This window comes from Pleurodeles waltl, unplaced genomic scaffold (genome assembly GCF_031143425.1).
Source record: "Pleurodeles waltl isolate 20211129_DDA unplaced genomic scaffold, aPleWal1.hap1.20221129 scaffold_39, whole genome shotgun sequence".
NCBI lineage: Eukaryota > Metazoa > Chordata > Amphibia > Caudata > Salamandridae > Pleurodeles > Pleurodeles waltl.
In genome coordinates, this window is record NW_027150097.1 from 2,889,675 (window position 1) to 2,907,500 (window position 17,826).

The following is a 17,826-nucleotide window of genomic DNA, read 5'->3' on the forward strand; positions in this document are numbered from 1 at the left end:
GTCGTGAGTTCAAATCTCTCTGGGACCTCACAAACATTTTGGATTTAACAACACTTTTTAGTTCATTGGGGAGCCTCACTACAAATATTCTTTTCAAGATAGAAAAACAAAGGCGACACAGGGCAAAGCACGCAAGAACGGGGGGCATTACACACAGTGTCAGTGGAATGACAAACACAAGACTCCTACAGGGTCATACAATTGACTTGTGTGAGTATGGGGGATGTTTAGAGTGTGACATCCCAAAATATCATTCTTGACTTGGTCATTGGCTTTGGTGCCCCTTCAGCCACGTCCTTTCCAATGCACATGTCATTTTTTAAATATCATCCTGATTTCACTGTGAGATTTTAACTTGTTCTTTTTTTCGGGTCCGGAATTTAAGTGTACATTTAGGCCCATGTTTAAACAGATTTTTCATCGGGTTGCATCACTTTTTCGATGCAGCATTAACACAATTCGTTTATTGGTATTTACAAAGCCATGCACATGTTAAGAAAAAGTAACAGCACACAGCAACTTGCTCTGCCATGCTTTACTTTGCGTCAGGTAGGTGTTCCACAGGTGGTACATGGTTTTCTTGTACACCCACACATGGATTTTGATGTAAACCCATATTTACAAAAACATACAGTCATGGTTTTGTGCCACAATGGTGCGCCTCCCCGAGGCTGGTGTAAGGAGAACAGATGTCTTTATTTCTCCATGTTACTGCCTCTTTGCATGTGGTGTGCTGCAATTTGCAGAACAGATACAAAGAGTAAACAGGCACTTGCAATACAACTGGTCTGGCATTTCTCCGAGATAGAGCTATTAGCAGTTGTAAACTCCCAAACAGACTTTTCTTGACTCATTAAATATAAATAATGAGCGCAATCGCGCTGCTACAGTTCACTCATATTGAAACCTATCGGCAAAAGTGCAATTATCTATGTAACCGGCAAAAGTTCAATTAATTTTGTAACAGGGTCGATGTCATGCAATGAGCTCGACTTCTGTCAAACGAGATCGTGCTGTGAAAAAAAGGGAAAAGTATTCCACAAATCAGATGGAAAACAGCGAGCCTCCTATGTTTTCAGTACTTGGTCGTTGCGCTCAAGGAGGGCTAACCACCGGAAAAGGCATGACGTATGCATGCCTTCCACTAACGAAAGCAAGCAGATTTTAACAGGGAAGCCCACGAACCAATGAAAGACACCAACGTGAAATGGACGGGGCTCCTAGCCCTTTTCTAACTACAACAGCGTCTCGCAAGCAAAACGCATGCGCAAGCGCATTCTAGCGCATGCTTGACTCTAAAAAATCTCCTATGATAGTTGGAGGAAGATATCCCTTTATGCACATCAGCTCTCTGAACATAAGGCAGATACCCATGCACTCAAGGCAGCCCGAAGTGCACCTTTGCATAGACAAAGAGCAGAACTGCACCATTTCTGTGAAGATATGTCTCAGTTCTGCTCTCTATGAGTGACGCACAAAGGAACTTTGCTGGCTGTGCTGCACTGCGTCCCTTCTTTCTAAATATTCCAATTAATGATCAGTTTACCAAAAAAGTAGCAAATCTGCACCCATAGATGTACTCCTTGAAAGGATACAAATTTACTACCTTTTTAAAATACACAATCACTGGCAATAGTAGCCTTGGAAAGCTATGCCAGATTCAGGTTTGAAGCTATGCCCCTTTTCTTTCTCAGACTCACACAATCCTCTCTCCTGCTGATTCCATTGTAACTCAGGTACGCTCTGCTCCTTCATATAGTCCCCAGCACGGCATCCTGACAAGCTCCTGGCTCCATAGCTCAGGGGTAAGAGCACTGGTCTTGGAAACCAGGGGTCGTGAGTTCAAATCTCACTGGGGCCTCACAAACATTTTGGATTTAACAACACTTTTTAGTTCATTGGGGAGCCTCACTACAAATATTCTTTTCAAGATAGAAAAACAAAGGCGACACAGGGCAAAGCACGCAAGAACGGGGGGCATTACACACAGTGTCAGTGGAATGACAAACACAAGACTCCTACAGGGTCATACAATTGACTTGTGTGAGTATGGGGGATGTTTAGAGTGTGACATCCCAAAATATCATTCTTGACTTGGTCGTTGGCTTTGATGCCCCTTCAGCCACGTCCTTTCCAATGCACATGTCATTTTTTTAATATCATCCTGATTTCACTGTGAGATTTTAACTTGTTCTTTTTTTCAGGTCCGGAATTTAAGTGTACATTTAGGCCCATGTTTAAACAGATTTTTCATCGGGTTGCATCACTTTTTCTATGCAGCATTAACACAATTCGTTTTTTGGTATTTACAAAGCCATGCACATGTTAAGAAAAAGTAACAGCACACAGCACCTTGCTCTGCCATGCTTTACTTTGCGTCAGGTAGGTGTTCCACAGGTGGTACATGGTTTATTTGTACACCCACACATGGATTTTGATGTAAACCCATGTTTACAAAAACATAGAGTCATGGTTTTGTGCCACAATGGTGCGCCTCCCCGAGGCTGGTGTAAGGAGAACAGATGTCTTTATTTCTCCATGTTACTGCCTCTTTGCATGTGGTGTGCTGCAATTTGCAGAACAGATACAAAGAGTAAACAAGCACTTGCAATACAACTGGTCTGGCATTTCTCAGAGATAGAGCTATTAGCAGTTGTAAACTCCCAACCAGACTTTTCTTGACTCATTAAATGTAAATAATGAGCGCAATCGCGCTGCTACAGTTCACTCATATTGAAACCTATTGGCAAAAGTGCAATTATCTATGTAACCGGCAAAAGTTCAATTAATTATGTAACAGGGTCGATGTCATGCAATGAGCTCGACTTCTGTCAAACGAGATCGTGCTGTGAAAAAAAGAGAAAAAGTAGTCCACAAACCAGATGGAAAACAGCGAGCCTCCTATGTTTTCAGTACTTGGTCGCTGCGCTCAAGGAGGGCTAACCACCGGAAAAGGCATGACGTATGCATGCCTTCCACTAACAAAAGCAAGCAGATTTTAACAGGGAAGCCCACGAACCAATGAAAGACACCAACGTGAAATGGACGGGGCTCCTAGCCCTTTTCTAACTACAACAGCGTCTCGCAAGCAATACGCATGCGCAAGCGCATTCTAGCGCAGGCTTGACTCTAAAAAATCTCCTATGATAGTTGGAGGAAGATATCCCTTTATGCACATCAGCTCTCCTGAACATAAGGCAGATACCCTTGCACTCAAGGCAGCCCGAAGTGCACTTTTGCATAGACAAAGAGCAGAACTGCATCATTTCTGTGAAGATATGTCTGAGTTCTGCTCTCTTCGAGTGACGCACAAAGGAACTTTGCTCGCTGTGCTGCACTGCGTCCCTTCTTTCTAAATATTCCAATTAGTGATCAGTTTACCAAAAAAGTAGCAAATCTGCACCCATAGATGTACTCCTTGAAAGGATACAAATTTACTACCTTTTTAAAATACACAATCACTGGCAATAATAGCCTTGGAAAGCTATGCCAGATTGAGGTTTGAAGCTATGCCCCTTTTCTTTCTCAGACTCACACAATCCTCTCTCCTGCTGATTCTATTGTAACTCAGGTATGCTCTGCTCCTTCATATAGTCCCCAGCACGGCATCCTGACAAGCTCCTGGCTCCATAGCTCAGGAGTTAGATGACTGGTCTTGTAAACCAGGGGGAGTGAGTTCAAATCTCACTGGGGCCTCACAAACATTTTGGATTTAACAACACTTTTTAGTTCATTGGGGAGCCTCACTACAAATATTCTTTTCAAGATAGAAAAACAAAGGCGACACAGGGCAAAGCACGCAAGAATGGGGGGCATTACACACAGTGTCAGTGGAATGACAAACACAAGACTCCTACAGGGTCATACAATTGACTTGTGTAAGTATGGGGGATGTTTAGAGTGTGACATCCCAAAATATCATTCTAGACTGGATCGTTGGCTTTGGTGCCCCTTCAGCCACGTCCTTTCCAATGCACATGTCATTTTTTTAATATCATCCTGATTTCACTGTGAGATTTTAACTTGTTCTTTTTTTCGGGTCCGGAATTTACGTGTATATTTAGGCCCATGTTTAAACAGATTTTTCATCGGGTTGCATCACTTTTTCGATGCAGCATTAACACAATTCGTTTTTTGGTATTTACAAAGCCATGCACATGTTAAGAAAAGGTAACAGCACACAGCACCTTGCTCTGCCATGCTTTACTTTGCGTCAGGTGTGAGAAGGTAGCCTCTTTCTAGCCTTGTTACCCCCACTTTTGGCCTGTTTGTGAGTGTATGTCAGGGTGTTTGTCACTGTTTTCACTGTCTCACTGGGATCCTGATAGCCAGGCCTCAGTGCTCATAGTGAAAACACCATGTTTTCAGTATGGTTGTTATGTGTCACTGGGATCCTGCTAGTCAGGACCCCAGTGCTCATAGGTTTGTGGCCTATATGTATGTGTCACTGGGACCCTGTCACACAGGGCCCCAGTGCTCATAGGTGTGCATGTATATGTTCCCTGTGTGGTGCCTAACTGTCTCACTGAGGCTCTGCTAACCAGAACCTCAGTGGTTATGCTCTCTCATTACTTTCAAATTGTCACTGACAGGCTAGTGACCATTTTTACCAATTTACATTGGCTTACTGGAACACCCTTATAATTCCCTAGTATATGGTACTGAGGTACCCAGGGTATTGGGGTTCCAGGAGATCCCTATGGGCTGCAGCATTTCTTTTGCCACCCATAGGGAGCTCTGACAATTCTTACACAGGCCTGCCACTGCAGCCTGAGTGAAATAACGTCCACGTTATTTCACAGCCATTTTTCACTGCACTTAAGTAACTTATAAGTCACCTATATGTCTAACCTTTACCTGGTAAAGGTTAGGTGCAAAGTTACTTAGTGTGAGGGCACCCTGGCACTAGCCAAGGTGCCCCCACATTGTTCAGAGCCAATTCACTGAACTTTGTGAGTGCGGGGACACCATTACACGCGTGCACTACATATAGGTCACTACCTATATGTAGCTTCACCATGGTAACTCCGAATATGGCCATGTAACATGTCTATGATCATGGAATTGCCCCCTCTATGCCATCCTGGCATTGTTGGTACAATTCCATGACCCCAGTGGTCTGTAGCACAGACCCTGGTACTGCCAGACTGACCTTCCTGGGGTTTCACTGCAGCTGCTGCTGCTGCCAACCCCTCAGACAGGCAGCTGCCCTCCTGGGGTCCAGCCAGGCCTGGCCCAGGATGGCAGAACAAAGAACTTCCTCTGAGAGAGGGTGTGACACCCTCTCCCTTTGGAAAATGGTGTGAAGGCAGGGGAGGAGTAGCCTCCCCCAGCCTCTGGAAATGCTTTGTTGGGCACAGAGGTGCCCAATTCTGCATAAGCCAGTCTACACCGGTTCAGGGACCCCTTAGCCCCTGCTCTGGCGCGAAACTGGACAAAGGAAAGGGGAGTGACCACTCCCCTGACCTGCACCTCCCCTGGGAGGTGTCCAGAGCTCCTCCAGTGTGCTCCAGACCTCTGCCATCTTGGAAACAGAGGTGCTGCTGGCACACTGGACTGCTCTGAGTGGCCAGTGCCACCAGGTGACGTCAGAGACTCCTTGTGATAGGCTCCTTCAGGTGTTAGTAGCCTTTCCTCTCTCCTAGGTAGCCAAACCCTCTTTTCTGGCTATTTAGGGTCTCTGTCTCTGGGGAAACTTCAGATAACGAATGCATGAGCTCAGCCGAGTTCCTCTGCATCTCCCTCTTCACCTTCTGATAAGGAATCGACCGCTGACCGCGCTGGAAGCCTGCAAACCTGCAACATAGTAGCAAAGACGACTACTGCAACTCTGTAACGCTGATCCTGCCGCCTTCTCGACTGTTTTCCTGCTTGTGCATGCTGTGGGGGTAGCCTGCCTCCTCTCTGCACCAGAAGCTCCGAAGAAATCTCCCGTGGGTCGACGGAATCTTCCCCCTGCAACCGCAGGCACCAAAAAGCTGCATCTCCGGTCCCTTGGGTCTCCTCTCAGCACGACGAGCGAGGTCCCTCGAATCCAGCGACACCGTCCAAGTGACCCCCACAGTCCAGTGACTCTTCAGCCCAAGTTTGGTGGAGGTAAGTCCTTGCCTCACCTCGCTGGGCTGCATTGCTGGGAACCGCGACTTTGCAAGCTTCTCCGGCCCCTGTGCACTTCCGGCGGAAATCCTTCGTGCACAGCCAAGCCTGGGTCCACGGCACTCTAACCTGCATTGCACGACTTTCTAAGTTGGTCTCCGGCGACGTGGGACTCCTTTGTGCAACTTCGGCGAGCACCGTTTCACGCATCCTCGTAGTGCCTGTTTCTGGCACTTCTCCGGGTGCTACCTGCTTCAGTGAGGGCTCCTTGTCTTGCTCGACGTCCCCTCTCTCTGCAGGTTCAATTTGCGACCTCCTGGTCCCTCCTGGGCCCCAGCAGCGTCCAAAAACGCCAAACGCACGATTTGCGTGTAGCAAGGCTTGTTGGCGTCCATCCGGCGGGAAAACACTTCTGCACGACTCTCCAAGGCGTGGGGGATCCATCCTCCAAAGGGGAAGTCTCTAGCCCTTGTCGTTCCTGCAGTATTCACAGTTCTTCAGCCTAGTAAGAGCTTCTTTGCACCAACCGCTGGCATTTCTTGGGCATCTGCCCATCTCCGAGCTGCTTGTGACTTTTGGACTTGGTCCCCTTGTTCCACAGGTACCTTCAGACAGGAATCCATCGTTGTTGCATTGCTGATTTGTGTTTTCCTTGCATTCTCCCTCTAACACGACTATTTTGTCCTTAGGGGAACTTTGGTGCACTTTGCACTCACTTTTCAGGGTCTTGGGGAGGGTTATTTTTCTAACTCTCACTATTTTCTGATAGTCCCAGCGACCCTCTACAAGGTCACATAGGTTTGGGGTCCATTCGTGGTTCACATTCCACTTTTGGAGTATATGGTTTGTGTTGCCCCTATCCCTATGTTTCCCCATTGCATCCTATTGTAATTATACATTGTTTGCACTGTTTTCTAAGACTATACTGCATATTTTTGCTATTGTGTATATATATCTTGTGTATATTTCCTATCCTCTCACTGAGGGTACACTCTAAGATACTTTGGCATATTGTCATAAAAATAAAGTACCTTTATTTTTAGTATAACTGTGTATTGTGTTTTCTTATGATATTGTGCATATGACACTAAGTGGTACTGTAGTAGCTTCACACGTCTCCTAGTTCAGCCTAAGCTGCTCTGCTAAGCTACCATTATCTATCAGCCTAAGCTGCTAGACACCCTATACACTAATAAGGGATAACTGGGCCTGGTGCAAGGTGCAAGTACCCCTTGGTACTCACTACAAGCCAGTCCAGCCTCCTACATTGGTTGTGCAGTGGTGGGATAAGTGCTTGAGACTACTTACCACTCTTGTCATTGTACTTTTCATAAGAGAAAAATATACAAAACAAGGTCAGTGTATATACACATAGCCAAAAAGTTTTGCATTTCCTCTTTTCACTCTTTTCTAAGTGCTGAAAAGTACTACTAAACTTTCAAAAAGTTCTTAAAAGTTTAAAAAGTTTTTTCTGTCTTTCCAAAAAGTTCTGAAAACTTTTTTCTCTTTATCTATCACTTTAACTCTCTCTAAAAATGTCTGGCACAGGCCAAAAAGTTGAACTGTCCAAACTTGCATATGATCACCTTAGCTGGAAAGGAGCAAGGAGTCTCTGCATAGAGAGAGGTTTGAGTGTAGGGAAGAATCCTTCCTTAGAACTGTTAATTAATATGCTTAGAGTACAGGATAAGGCCATAAGTGCCCAATCTGTAGAAAAAGTAGCTAATGGTTCTCAATCTGATCCAGGGACTCCCCCAGGAAAAGGTTCAGGAAAGAAACTTCTCAGCCTGCCCATTACTAGACAGTCTAGCATAGTTGGTACAGAGGTTGAATCACATCATACTGATGATGTGCTCTCACATTATACTGGTAGCCAAGCTGTTAGGGTGACCTCTGTAAGGGACAGGTCTCCTTCTGTTCATTCCCATCATACCTCTGTATCTAGAAATGTCCCTCCCACCCACCCTGATGACAGATTGTTGGAAAGGGAGCTCAATAGATTGAGAGTGGAGCAAACCAGACTGAAGCTCAAGAAGCAACAGCTGGATTTGGATAGACAGTCTTTAGAAATAGAGAGGGAAAGACAGAAGTTGGGTTTAGATACCCATGGTGGCAGCAGCAGTATTCCCCATAGTCATCCTGCAAAAGAGCATGATTCCAGGAATCTGCACAAGATAGTTCCCCCTTATAAGGAGGGGGATGACATTAACAAGTGGTTTGCTGCACTTGAGAGGGCCTGTGCTGTACAGGATGTCCCTCAAAAGCAGTGGGCTGCTATCCTATGGCTATCATTTAGTGGAAAGGGTAGGGATAGACTCCTTACTGTGAAAGAAAGTGATGCCAATAATTTTACAGTTCTTAAGAATGCACTCCTGGATGGTTATGGCTTAACCACTGAACAGTACAGGATAAAGTTCAGAGAGACCAAAAAGGAGTCTTCACAAGACTGGGTTGATTTCATTGACCAGGCAGTGAAGGCCTTGGAGGGGTGGTTACATGGCAGTAAAGTTACTGATTATGAAAGCCTGTATAACACAATCCTGAGAGAGCATATACTTAATAATTGTGTGTCTGATTTGTTGCACCAGTACCTGGTAGACTCTGATCTGACCTCTCCCCAAGAATTGGGAAAGAAGGCAGACAAATGGGTCAGAACAAGGGTGAACAGAAAAGTTCATACAGGGGGTGACAAAGATGGCAATAAGAAGAAAGATGGTGAAAAATCTCAAGATAAGCATGGGGATAAGGGTAAAACCAAAGATCCCACTTCAAATCTTAAACACTCTTCAGAGGGTGGGGATAAAACAAATTCTTCCTCTTCTTCCCAACCTGCACACATTAAAAAGCCTTGGTGCTTTGTGTGTAAAAATAGAGGCCATAGGCCAGGGGATAAGTCCTGTCCAGGTAAACCCCCTGAGCCTACCACCACTAATACATCAAGCTCTAGTGCCCCTAGCAGTAGTGGTACTAGTGGTGGGACTGCTGGCAACAGTCAAGCAAAGGGTGTAGTTGGGTTCACTTATGGGTCCATAGTGGAAACTGATGTCATCAGTCCCAAGACAGTTTCTGTCACACCTAGTGGCATTGGCCTTGCCACACTGGCTGCTTGTCCCCTTACAATGGATAAGTACAGGCAGACAGTTTCAATAAATGGTGTTGAGGCCTTGGCCTACAGGGACACAGGTGCCAGTTTCACTTTGGTGACTGAAAACCTAGTGCCTCCTGAACAACACATCATTGGACAACAGTATAAGATTATTGATGTCCATAACTCCACTAAGTTTCTTCCCTTAGCTATAATTCAGTTTAGTTGGGGTGGAGTTACTGGCCCTAAGCAGGTGGTGGTATCACCTAGCTTACCTGTAGACTGTCTCTTAGGTAATGACCTAGAGGCCTCAGGTTGGGCTGATGTAGAGTTTTATGCCCATGCAGCCATGCTGGGCATCCCTGAGGAATTGTTCCCTCTCATTTCAAGTGAAATGAAAAAGCAAAGGAGAGAAGGCCTGAAAACTCAGGATCCCTCTCCATCAACAGGTAAAAAGGGTATCACAGTATCCCCTAACCACCCTACCATTCAGGATATCATTCCTGTGGTGGGAGAAACCTCTCCTGGGGTGGTACCTGTTCCAAGGGAATCATCAGCTGGCAAAGCTGGACTCCCTGAGGTGGAAGTACCTCTCTGTGGGATAACTAACATTGGTGAGAAAAAGAGCACCATTTTAGTTAACATGGAGCATCCCTCCAACCCTCCCAGAGAAACTTTAGTGCAGAAACCCTGCACTGCCTCACAACACTTAGGACAGCATCCCTGCCCTAGTGTGGAGCTCATAGGACAGCATCCCTGCCCTGCTCCAACCCAAGAGAAACAGCATCCCTGTTCTCTCTTCCAGCCACATGGACAAAGTTTTTGCCCAGCTATGGCTTTTCTGAGACAGCATCCCTGTCTGGCATTTCCATCACTACAAATAGGTTCAGTGGACAATTCCCACTGCTCTAAACTAAAACTTACTGATAGAAACTCTGAAAATACATCTTCACATTGTTGCTTAGCTAAAAAACTTCAAACAGGGTGGTTTACATCCCCACAGGGAAGTAACCATATAGTGGATGATAAAGGGAGTAACCAGTCTATTGCAGAGCTACTCTCTACTTATCACCACTTAGACAATAAAGTCTCAACTGGCCAAGGTTAGCCTTATTGTCCTTCGTTTGGGGGGGGGTTGTGTGAGAAGGTAGCCTCTTTCTAGCCTTGTTACCCCCACTTTTGGCCTGTTTGTGAGTGTATGTCAGGGTGTTTGTCACTGTTTTCACTGTCTCACTGGGATCCTGATAGCCAGGCCTCAGTGCTCATAGTGAAAACACCATGTTTTCAGTATGGTTGTTATGTGTCACTGGGATCCTGCTAGTCAGGACCCCAGTGCTCATAGGTTTGTGGCCTATATGTATGTGTCACTGGGACCCTGTCACACAGGGCCCCAGTGCTCATAGGTGTGCATGTATATGTTCCCTGTGTGGTGCCTAACTGTCTCACTGAGGCTCTGCTAACCAGAACCTCAGTGGTTATGCTCTCTCATTACTTTCAAATTGTCACTGACAGGCTAGTGACCATTTTTACCAATTTACATTGGCTTACTGGAACACCCTTATAATTCCCTAGTATATGGTACTGAGGTACCCAGGGTATTGGGGTTCCAGGAGATCCCTATGGGCTGCAGCATTTCTTTTGCCACCCATAGGGAGCTCTGACAATTCTTACACAGGCCTGCCACTGCAGCCTGAGTGAAATAACGTCCACGTTATTTCACAGCCATTTTTCACTGCACTTAAGTAACTTATAAGTCACCTATATGTCTAACCTTTACCTGGTAAAGGTTAGGTGCAAAGTTACTTAGTGTGAGGGCACCCTGGCACTAGCCAAGGTGCCCCCACATTGTTCAGAGCCAATTCACTGAACTTTGTGAGTGCGGGGACACCATTACACGCGTGCACTACATATAGGTCACTACCTATATGTAGCTTCACCATGGTAACTCCGAATATGGCCATGTAACATGTCTATGATCATGGAATTGCCCCCTCTATGCCATCCTGGCATTGTTGGTACAATTCCATGACCCCAGTGGTCTGTAGCACAGACCCTGGTACTGCCAGACTGACCTTCCTGGGGTTTCACTGCAGCTGCTGCTGCTGCCAACCCCTCAGACAGGCAGCTGCCCTCCTGGGGTCCAGCCAGGCCTGGCCCAGGATGGCAGAACAAAGAACTTCCTCTGAGAGAGGGTGTGACACCCTCTCCCTTTGGAAAATGGTGTGAAGGCAGGGGAGGAGTAGCCTCCCCCAGCCTCTGGAAATGCTTTGTTGGGCACAGAGGTGCCCAATTCTGCATAAGCCAGTCTACACCGGTTCAGGGACCCCTTAGCCCCTGCTCTGGCGCGAAACTGGACAAAGGAAAGGGGAGTGACCACTCCCCTGACCTGCACCTCCCCTGGGAGGTGTCCAGAGCTCCTCCAGTGTGCTCCAGACCTCTGCCATCTTGGAAACAGAGGTGCTGCTGGCACACTGGACTGCTCTGAGTGGCCAGTGCCACCAGGTGACGTCAGAGACTCCTTGTGATAGGCTCCTTCAGGTGTTAGTAGCCTTTCCTCTCTCCTAGGTAGCCAAACCCTCTTTTCTGGCTATTTAGGGTCTCTGTCTCTGGGGAAACTTCAGATAACGAATGCATGAGCTCAGCCGAGTTCCTCTGCATCTCCCTCTTCACCTTCTGATAAGGAATCGACCGCTGACCGCGCTGGAAGCCTGCAAACCTGCAACATAGTAGCAAAGACGACTACTGCAACTCTGTAACGCTGATCCTGCCGCCTTCTCGACTGTTTTCCTGCTTGTGCATGCTGTGGGGGTAGCCTGCCTCCTCTCTGCACCAGAAGCTCCGAAGAAATCTCCCGTGGGTCGACGGAATCTTCCCCCTGCAACCGCAGGCACCAAAAAGCTGCATCTCCGGTCCCTTGGGTCTCCTCTCAGCACGACGAGCGAGGTCCCTCGAATCCAGCGACACCGTCCAAGTGACCCCCACAGTCCAGTGACTCTTCAGCCCAAGTTTGGTGGAGGTAAGTCCTTGCCTCACCTCGCTGGGCTGCATTGCTGGGAACCGCGACTTTGCAAGCTTCTCCGGCCCCTGTGCACTTCCGGCGGAAATCCTTCGTGCACAGCCAAGCCTGGGTCCACGGCACTCTAACCTGCATTGCACGACTTTCTAAGTTGGTCTCCGGCGACGTGGGACTCCTTTGTGCAACTTCGGCGAGCACCGTTTCACGCATCCTCGTAGTGCCTGTTTCTGGCACTTCTCCGGGTGCTACCTGCTTCAGTGAGGGCTCCTTGTCTTGCTCGACGTCCCCTCTCTCTGCAGGTTCAATTTGCGACCTCCTGGTCCCTCCTGGGCCCCAGCAGCGTCCAAAAACGCCAAACGCACGATTTGCGTGTAGCAAGGCTTGTTGGCGTCCATCCGGCGGGAAAACACTTCTGCACGACTCTCCAAGGCGTGGGGGATCCATCCTCCAAAGGGGAAGTCTCTAGCCCTTGTCGTTCCTGCAGTATTCACAGTTCTTCAGCCTAGTAAGAGCTTCTTTGCACCAACCGCTGGCATTTCTTGGGCATCTGCCCATCTCCGAGCTGCTTGTGACTTTTGGACTTGGTCCCCTTGTTCCACAGGTACCTTCAGACAGGAATCCATCGTTGTTGCATTGCTGATTTGTGTTTTCCTTGCATTCTCCCTCTAACACGACTATTTTGTCCTTAGGGGAACTTTGGTGCACTTTGCACTCACTTTTCAGGGTCTTGGGGAGGGTTATTTTTCTAACTCTCACTATTTTCTGATAGTCCCAGCGACCCTCTACAAGGTCACATAGGTTTGGGGTCCATTCGTGGTTCACATTCCACTTTTGGAGTATATGGTTTGTGTTGCCCCTATCCCTATGTTTCCCCATTGCATCCTATTGTAATTATACATTGTTTGCACTGTTTTCTAAGACTATACTGCATATTTTTGCTATTGTGTATATATATCTTGTGTATATTTCCTATCCTCTCACTGAGGGTACACTCTAAGATACTTTGGCATATTGTCATAAAAATAAAGTACCTTTATTTTTAGTATAACTGTGTATTGTGTTTTCTTATGATATTGTGCATATGACACTAAGTGGTACTGTAGTAGCTTCACACGTCTCCTAGTTCAGCCTAAGCTGCTCTGCTAAGCTACCATTATCTATCAGCCTAAGCTGCTAGACACCCTATACACTAATAAGGGATAACTGGGCCTGGTGCAAGGTGCAAGTACCCCTTGGTACTCACTACAAGCCAGTCCAGCCTCCTACATCAGGTAGGTGTTCCACGGGTGGTACATGGTTTTCTTGTACATCCACACATGGATTTTGATGTAAACCCATATTTACAAAAACATACATTGTGCCACAATGGTGCGCCTCCCCGAGGCTGGTGTAAGGAGAACAGATGTCTTTATTTCTCCATGTTACTGCCTCTTTGCATGTGGTGTGCTGCAATTTGCAGAACAGATACAAAGAGTAAACAAGCACTTGCAATACAACTGGTCTGGCATTTCTCAGAGATAGAGCTATTAGCAGTTGTAAACTCCCAACCAGACTTTTCTTGACTCATTAAATGTAAATAATGAGCGCAATCGCCCTGCTACAGTTCACTCATATTGAAACCTATCGGCAAAAGTGCAATTATCTATGTAACCGGCAAAAGTTCAATTAATAATGTAACAGGGTCGATGTCATGCAATGAGCTCGACTTCTGTCAAACGAGATCGTGCTGTGAAAAAAAGAGAAAAAGTAGTCCACAAACCAGATGGAAAACAGCGAGCCTCCTATGTTTTCAGTACTTGGTCGCTGCGCTCAAGGAGGGCTAACCACCGGAAAAGGCATGACGTATGCATGCCTTCCACTAACGAAAGCAAGCAGATTTTAACAGGGAAGCCCACAAACCAATCAAAGACACCAACGTGAAATGGACGGGGCTCCTAGCCCTTTTCTAACTACTACAGTGTCTCGCAAGCAATACGCATGCGCAAGCGCATCCTAGCGCAGGCTTGACTATAAAAAATCTCCTAGGATAGTTGGAGGAAGATATCCCTTTATGCACATCAGCTCTCCTGAACATAAGGCAGATACCCTTGCACTCAAGGCAGCCCGAAGTGCACCTTTGCATAGACAAAGAGCAGAACTGCACCATTTCTGTGAAGATATGTCTGAGTTCTGCTCTCTTCGAGTGACGCACAAAGGAACTTTGCTCGCTGTGCTGCACTGCGTCCCTTCTTTCTAAATATTCCAATTAGTGATCAGTTTACCAAAAAAGTAGCAAATCTGCACCCATAGATGTACTCCTTGAAAGGATACAAATTTACTACCTTTTTAAAATACACAATCACTGGCAATAGTAGCCTTGGAAAGCTATGCCAGATTCAGGTTTGAAGCTATGCCCCTTTTCTTTCTCAGACTCACACAATCCTCTCTCCTGCTGATTCTATTGTAACTCAGGTATGCTCTGCTCCTTCATATAGTCCCCAGCACGGCATCCTGACAAGCTCCTGGCTCCATAGCTCAGGAGTTAGAGGACTGGTCTTGTAAACCAGGGGTCGTGAGTTCAAATCTCACTGGGGCCTCACAAACATTTTGGATTTAACAACACTTTTTAGTTCATTGGGGAGCCTCACTACAAATATTCTTTTCAAGATAGAAAAACAAAGGCGACACAAGGCAAAGCACGCAAGAATGGGCGGCATTACACACAGTGTCAGTGGAATGACAAACACAAGACTCCTACCGGGTCACACAATTGACTTGTGTGAGTATGGGGGATGTTTAGAGTGTGACATCCCAAAATATCATTCTAGACTGGATCGTTGGCTTTGGTGCCCCTTCAGCCACGTCCTTTCCAATGCACATGTCATTTTTTTAATATCATCCTGATTTCACTGTGAGATTTTAACTTGTTCTTTTTTTCGGGTCCTGAATTTAAGTGTACATTTAGGCGCATGTTTAAACAGATTTTTCATCGGGTTGCATCACTTTTTCGATGCAGCATTAACACAATTCGTTTTTTGGTATTTACAAAGCCATGCACATGTTAAGAAAAAGTAACAGCACACAGCACCTTGCTCTGCCATGCTTTACTTTGCGTCAGGTAGGTGTTCCACAGGTGGTACATGGTTTTCTTGTACATCCACACATGGATTTTGATGTAAACCCATGTTTACAAAAACATACAGTCATGGTTTTGTGCCACAATGGTGCGCCTCCCCGAGGCTGGTGTAAGGAGAACAGATGTCTTTATTTCTCCATGTTACTGCCTCTTTGCATGTGGTGTGCTGCAATTTGCAGAACAGATACAAGGAGTAAACAAGCACTTGCAATACAACTGGTCTGGCATTTCTCCGAGATAGAGCTATTAGCAGTTGTAAACTCCCAACCAGACTTTTCTTGACTCATTAAATGTAAATAATGAGCGCAATCGCGCTGCTACAGTTCACTCATATTGAAACCTATCGGCAAAAGTGCAATTATCTATGTAACCGGCAAAAGTTCAATTAATTATGTAACAGGGTCGATGTCATGCAATGAGCTCGACTTCTGTCAAACGAGATCGTGCTGTGAAAAAAAGAGAAAAAGTAGTCCACAAACCAGATGGAAAACAGCGAGCCTCCTATGTTTTCAGTACTTGGTCGCTGCGCTCAAGGAGGGCTAACCACCGGAAAAGGCATGACGTATGCATGCCTTCCACTAATGAAAGCAAGCAGATTTTAACAGGGAAGCCCACGAACCAATGAAAGACACCAACGTGAAATGGACGGGGCTCCTAGCCCTTTTCTAACTACAACAGCGTCTCGCAAGCAATACGCATGCGCAAGCGCATTCTAGCGCAGGCTTGACTCTAAAAAATCTCCTATGATAGTTGGAGGAAGATATCCCTTTATGCACATCAGCTCTCCTGAACATAAGGCAGATACCCTTGCACTCAAGGCAGCCCGAAGTGCACCTTTGCATAGACAAAGAGCAGAACTGCACCATTTCTGTGAAGATATGTCTCAGTTCTGCTCTCTTCGAGTGACGCACAAAGGAACTTTGCTCGCTGTGCTGCACTGCGTCCCTTCTTTCTAAATATTCCAATTAGTGATCAGTTTACCAAAAAAGTAGCAAATCTGCACCCATAGATGTACTCCTTGAAAGGATACAAATTTAATACCTTTATAAAATACACAATCACTGGCAATAGTAACCTTGGAAAGCTATGCCAGATTCAGGTTTGAAGCTATGCCCATTTTCTTTCTCAGACTCACACAATCCTCTCTCCTGCTGATTCCATTGTAACTCAGGTACGCTCTGCTCCTTCATATAGTCCCCAGCACGACATCCTGACAAGCTCCTGGCTCCATAGCTCAGGGGTTAGAGCCCTGGTCTTGTAAACCAGGGGTCGTGAGTTTAAATCTCACTGAGGCCTCACAAACATTTTGGATTTAACAACACTTTTTAGTTCATTGGGGAGCCTCACTACAAATATTCTTTTCAAGATAGAAAAACAAAGGCGACACAGGGCAAAGCACGCAAGAACGGGGGGCATTACACACAGTGTCAGTGGAATGACAAACACAAGACTCCTACAGGGTCATACAATTGACTTGTGTGAGTATGGGGGATGTTTAGAGTGTGACATCCCAAAATATCATTCTTGACTTGGTCGTTGGCTTTGGTGCCCCTTCAGCCACGTCCTTTTCAATGCACATGTCATTTTTTTAATATCATCCTGATTTCACTGTAAGATTTTAACTTGTTCTTTTTTTCAGGTCCGGAATTTAAGTGTACATTTAGGCCCATGTTTAAACAGATTTTTCATCGGGTTGCATCACTTTTTCGATGCAGCATTAACACAATTCGTTTTTTGGGATTTACAAAGCCATGCACATGTTAAGAAAAAGTAACAGCACACAGCACCTTGCTCTGCCATGCTTTACTTTGCGTCAGGTAGGTGTTCCACAGGTGGTACATGGTTTTCTTGTACACCCACACATGGATTTTGATGTAAACCCATGTTTACAAAAACATACAGTCATGGTTTTGTGCCACAATGGTGCGCCTCCCCGAGGCTCGTGTAAGGAGAACAGATGTCTTTATTTCTCCATGTTACTGCCTCTTTGCATGTGGTGTGCTGCAATTTGCAGAACAGATACAAAGAGTAAACAAGCACTTGCAATACAACTGGTCTGGCATTTCTCCGAGATAGAGCTATTAGCAGTTGTAAACTCCCAACCAGACTTTTCTTGACTCATTAAATGTAAATAATGAGCGCAATCGCGCTGCTACAGTTCACTCAGATTGAAACCTATCGGCAAAAGTGCAATTATCTATGTAACCGGCATAAGTTCAATTAATTATGTGACAGGGTCGATGTCATGCAATGAGCTCGACTTCTGTCAAACGAGATCGTACTGTGAAAAAAAGAGAACAAGTAGTCCACAAACCAGATGGAAAACAGCGAGCCTCCTTTGTTTTCAGTACTTGGTCGCTGCACTCAAGGAGGGCTAACCACTGGAAAAGGCATGACGTATGCATGCCTTCCATTAACGAAAGCAAGCAGATTTTAACAGGGAAGCCCACGAACCAATGAAAGACACCAACGTGAAATGGACGGGGCTCCTAGCCCTTTTCTAACTACAACAGC

General features: G+C 46.0%; 3 non-coding genes across 3 annotated transcripts; all 3 read left to right on the forward strand.

Annotated features, from left to right (window-relative positions):
* The first annotated feature begins 1,788 nt into the window (after positions 1-1,788).
* On the forward strand, positions 1,789-1,861 carry TRNAP-UGG (transfer RNA proline (anticodon UGG)). The gene has a single exon. It is a non-coding gene; the product is annotated as a tRNA-Pro (tRNA).
* Positions 1,862-14,700: 12,839 nt separating this feature from the next.
* On the forward strand, positions 14,701-14,773 carry TRNAT-UGU (transfer RNA threonine (anticodon UGU)). The gene has a single exon. It is a non-coding gene; the product is annotated as a tRNA-Thr (tRNA).
* A 1,762-nt stretch (positions 14,774-16,535) lies between these two features.
* Positions 16,536-16,608, forward strand: TRNAT-UGU (transfer RNA threonine (anticodon UGU)). Its single transcript has one exon. It is a non-coding gene; the product is annotated as a tRNA-Thr (tRNA).
* Positions 16,609-17,826: the final 1,218 nt, after the last annotated feature.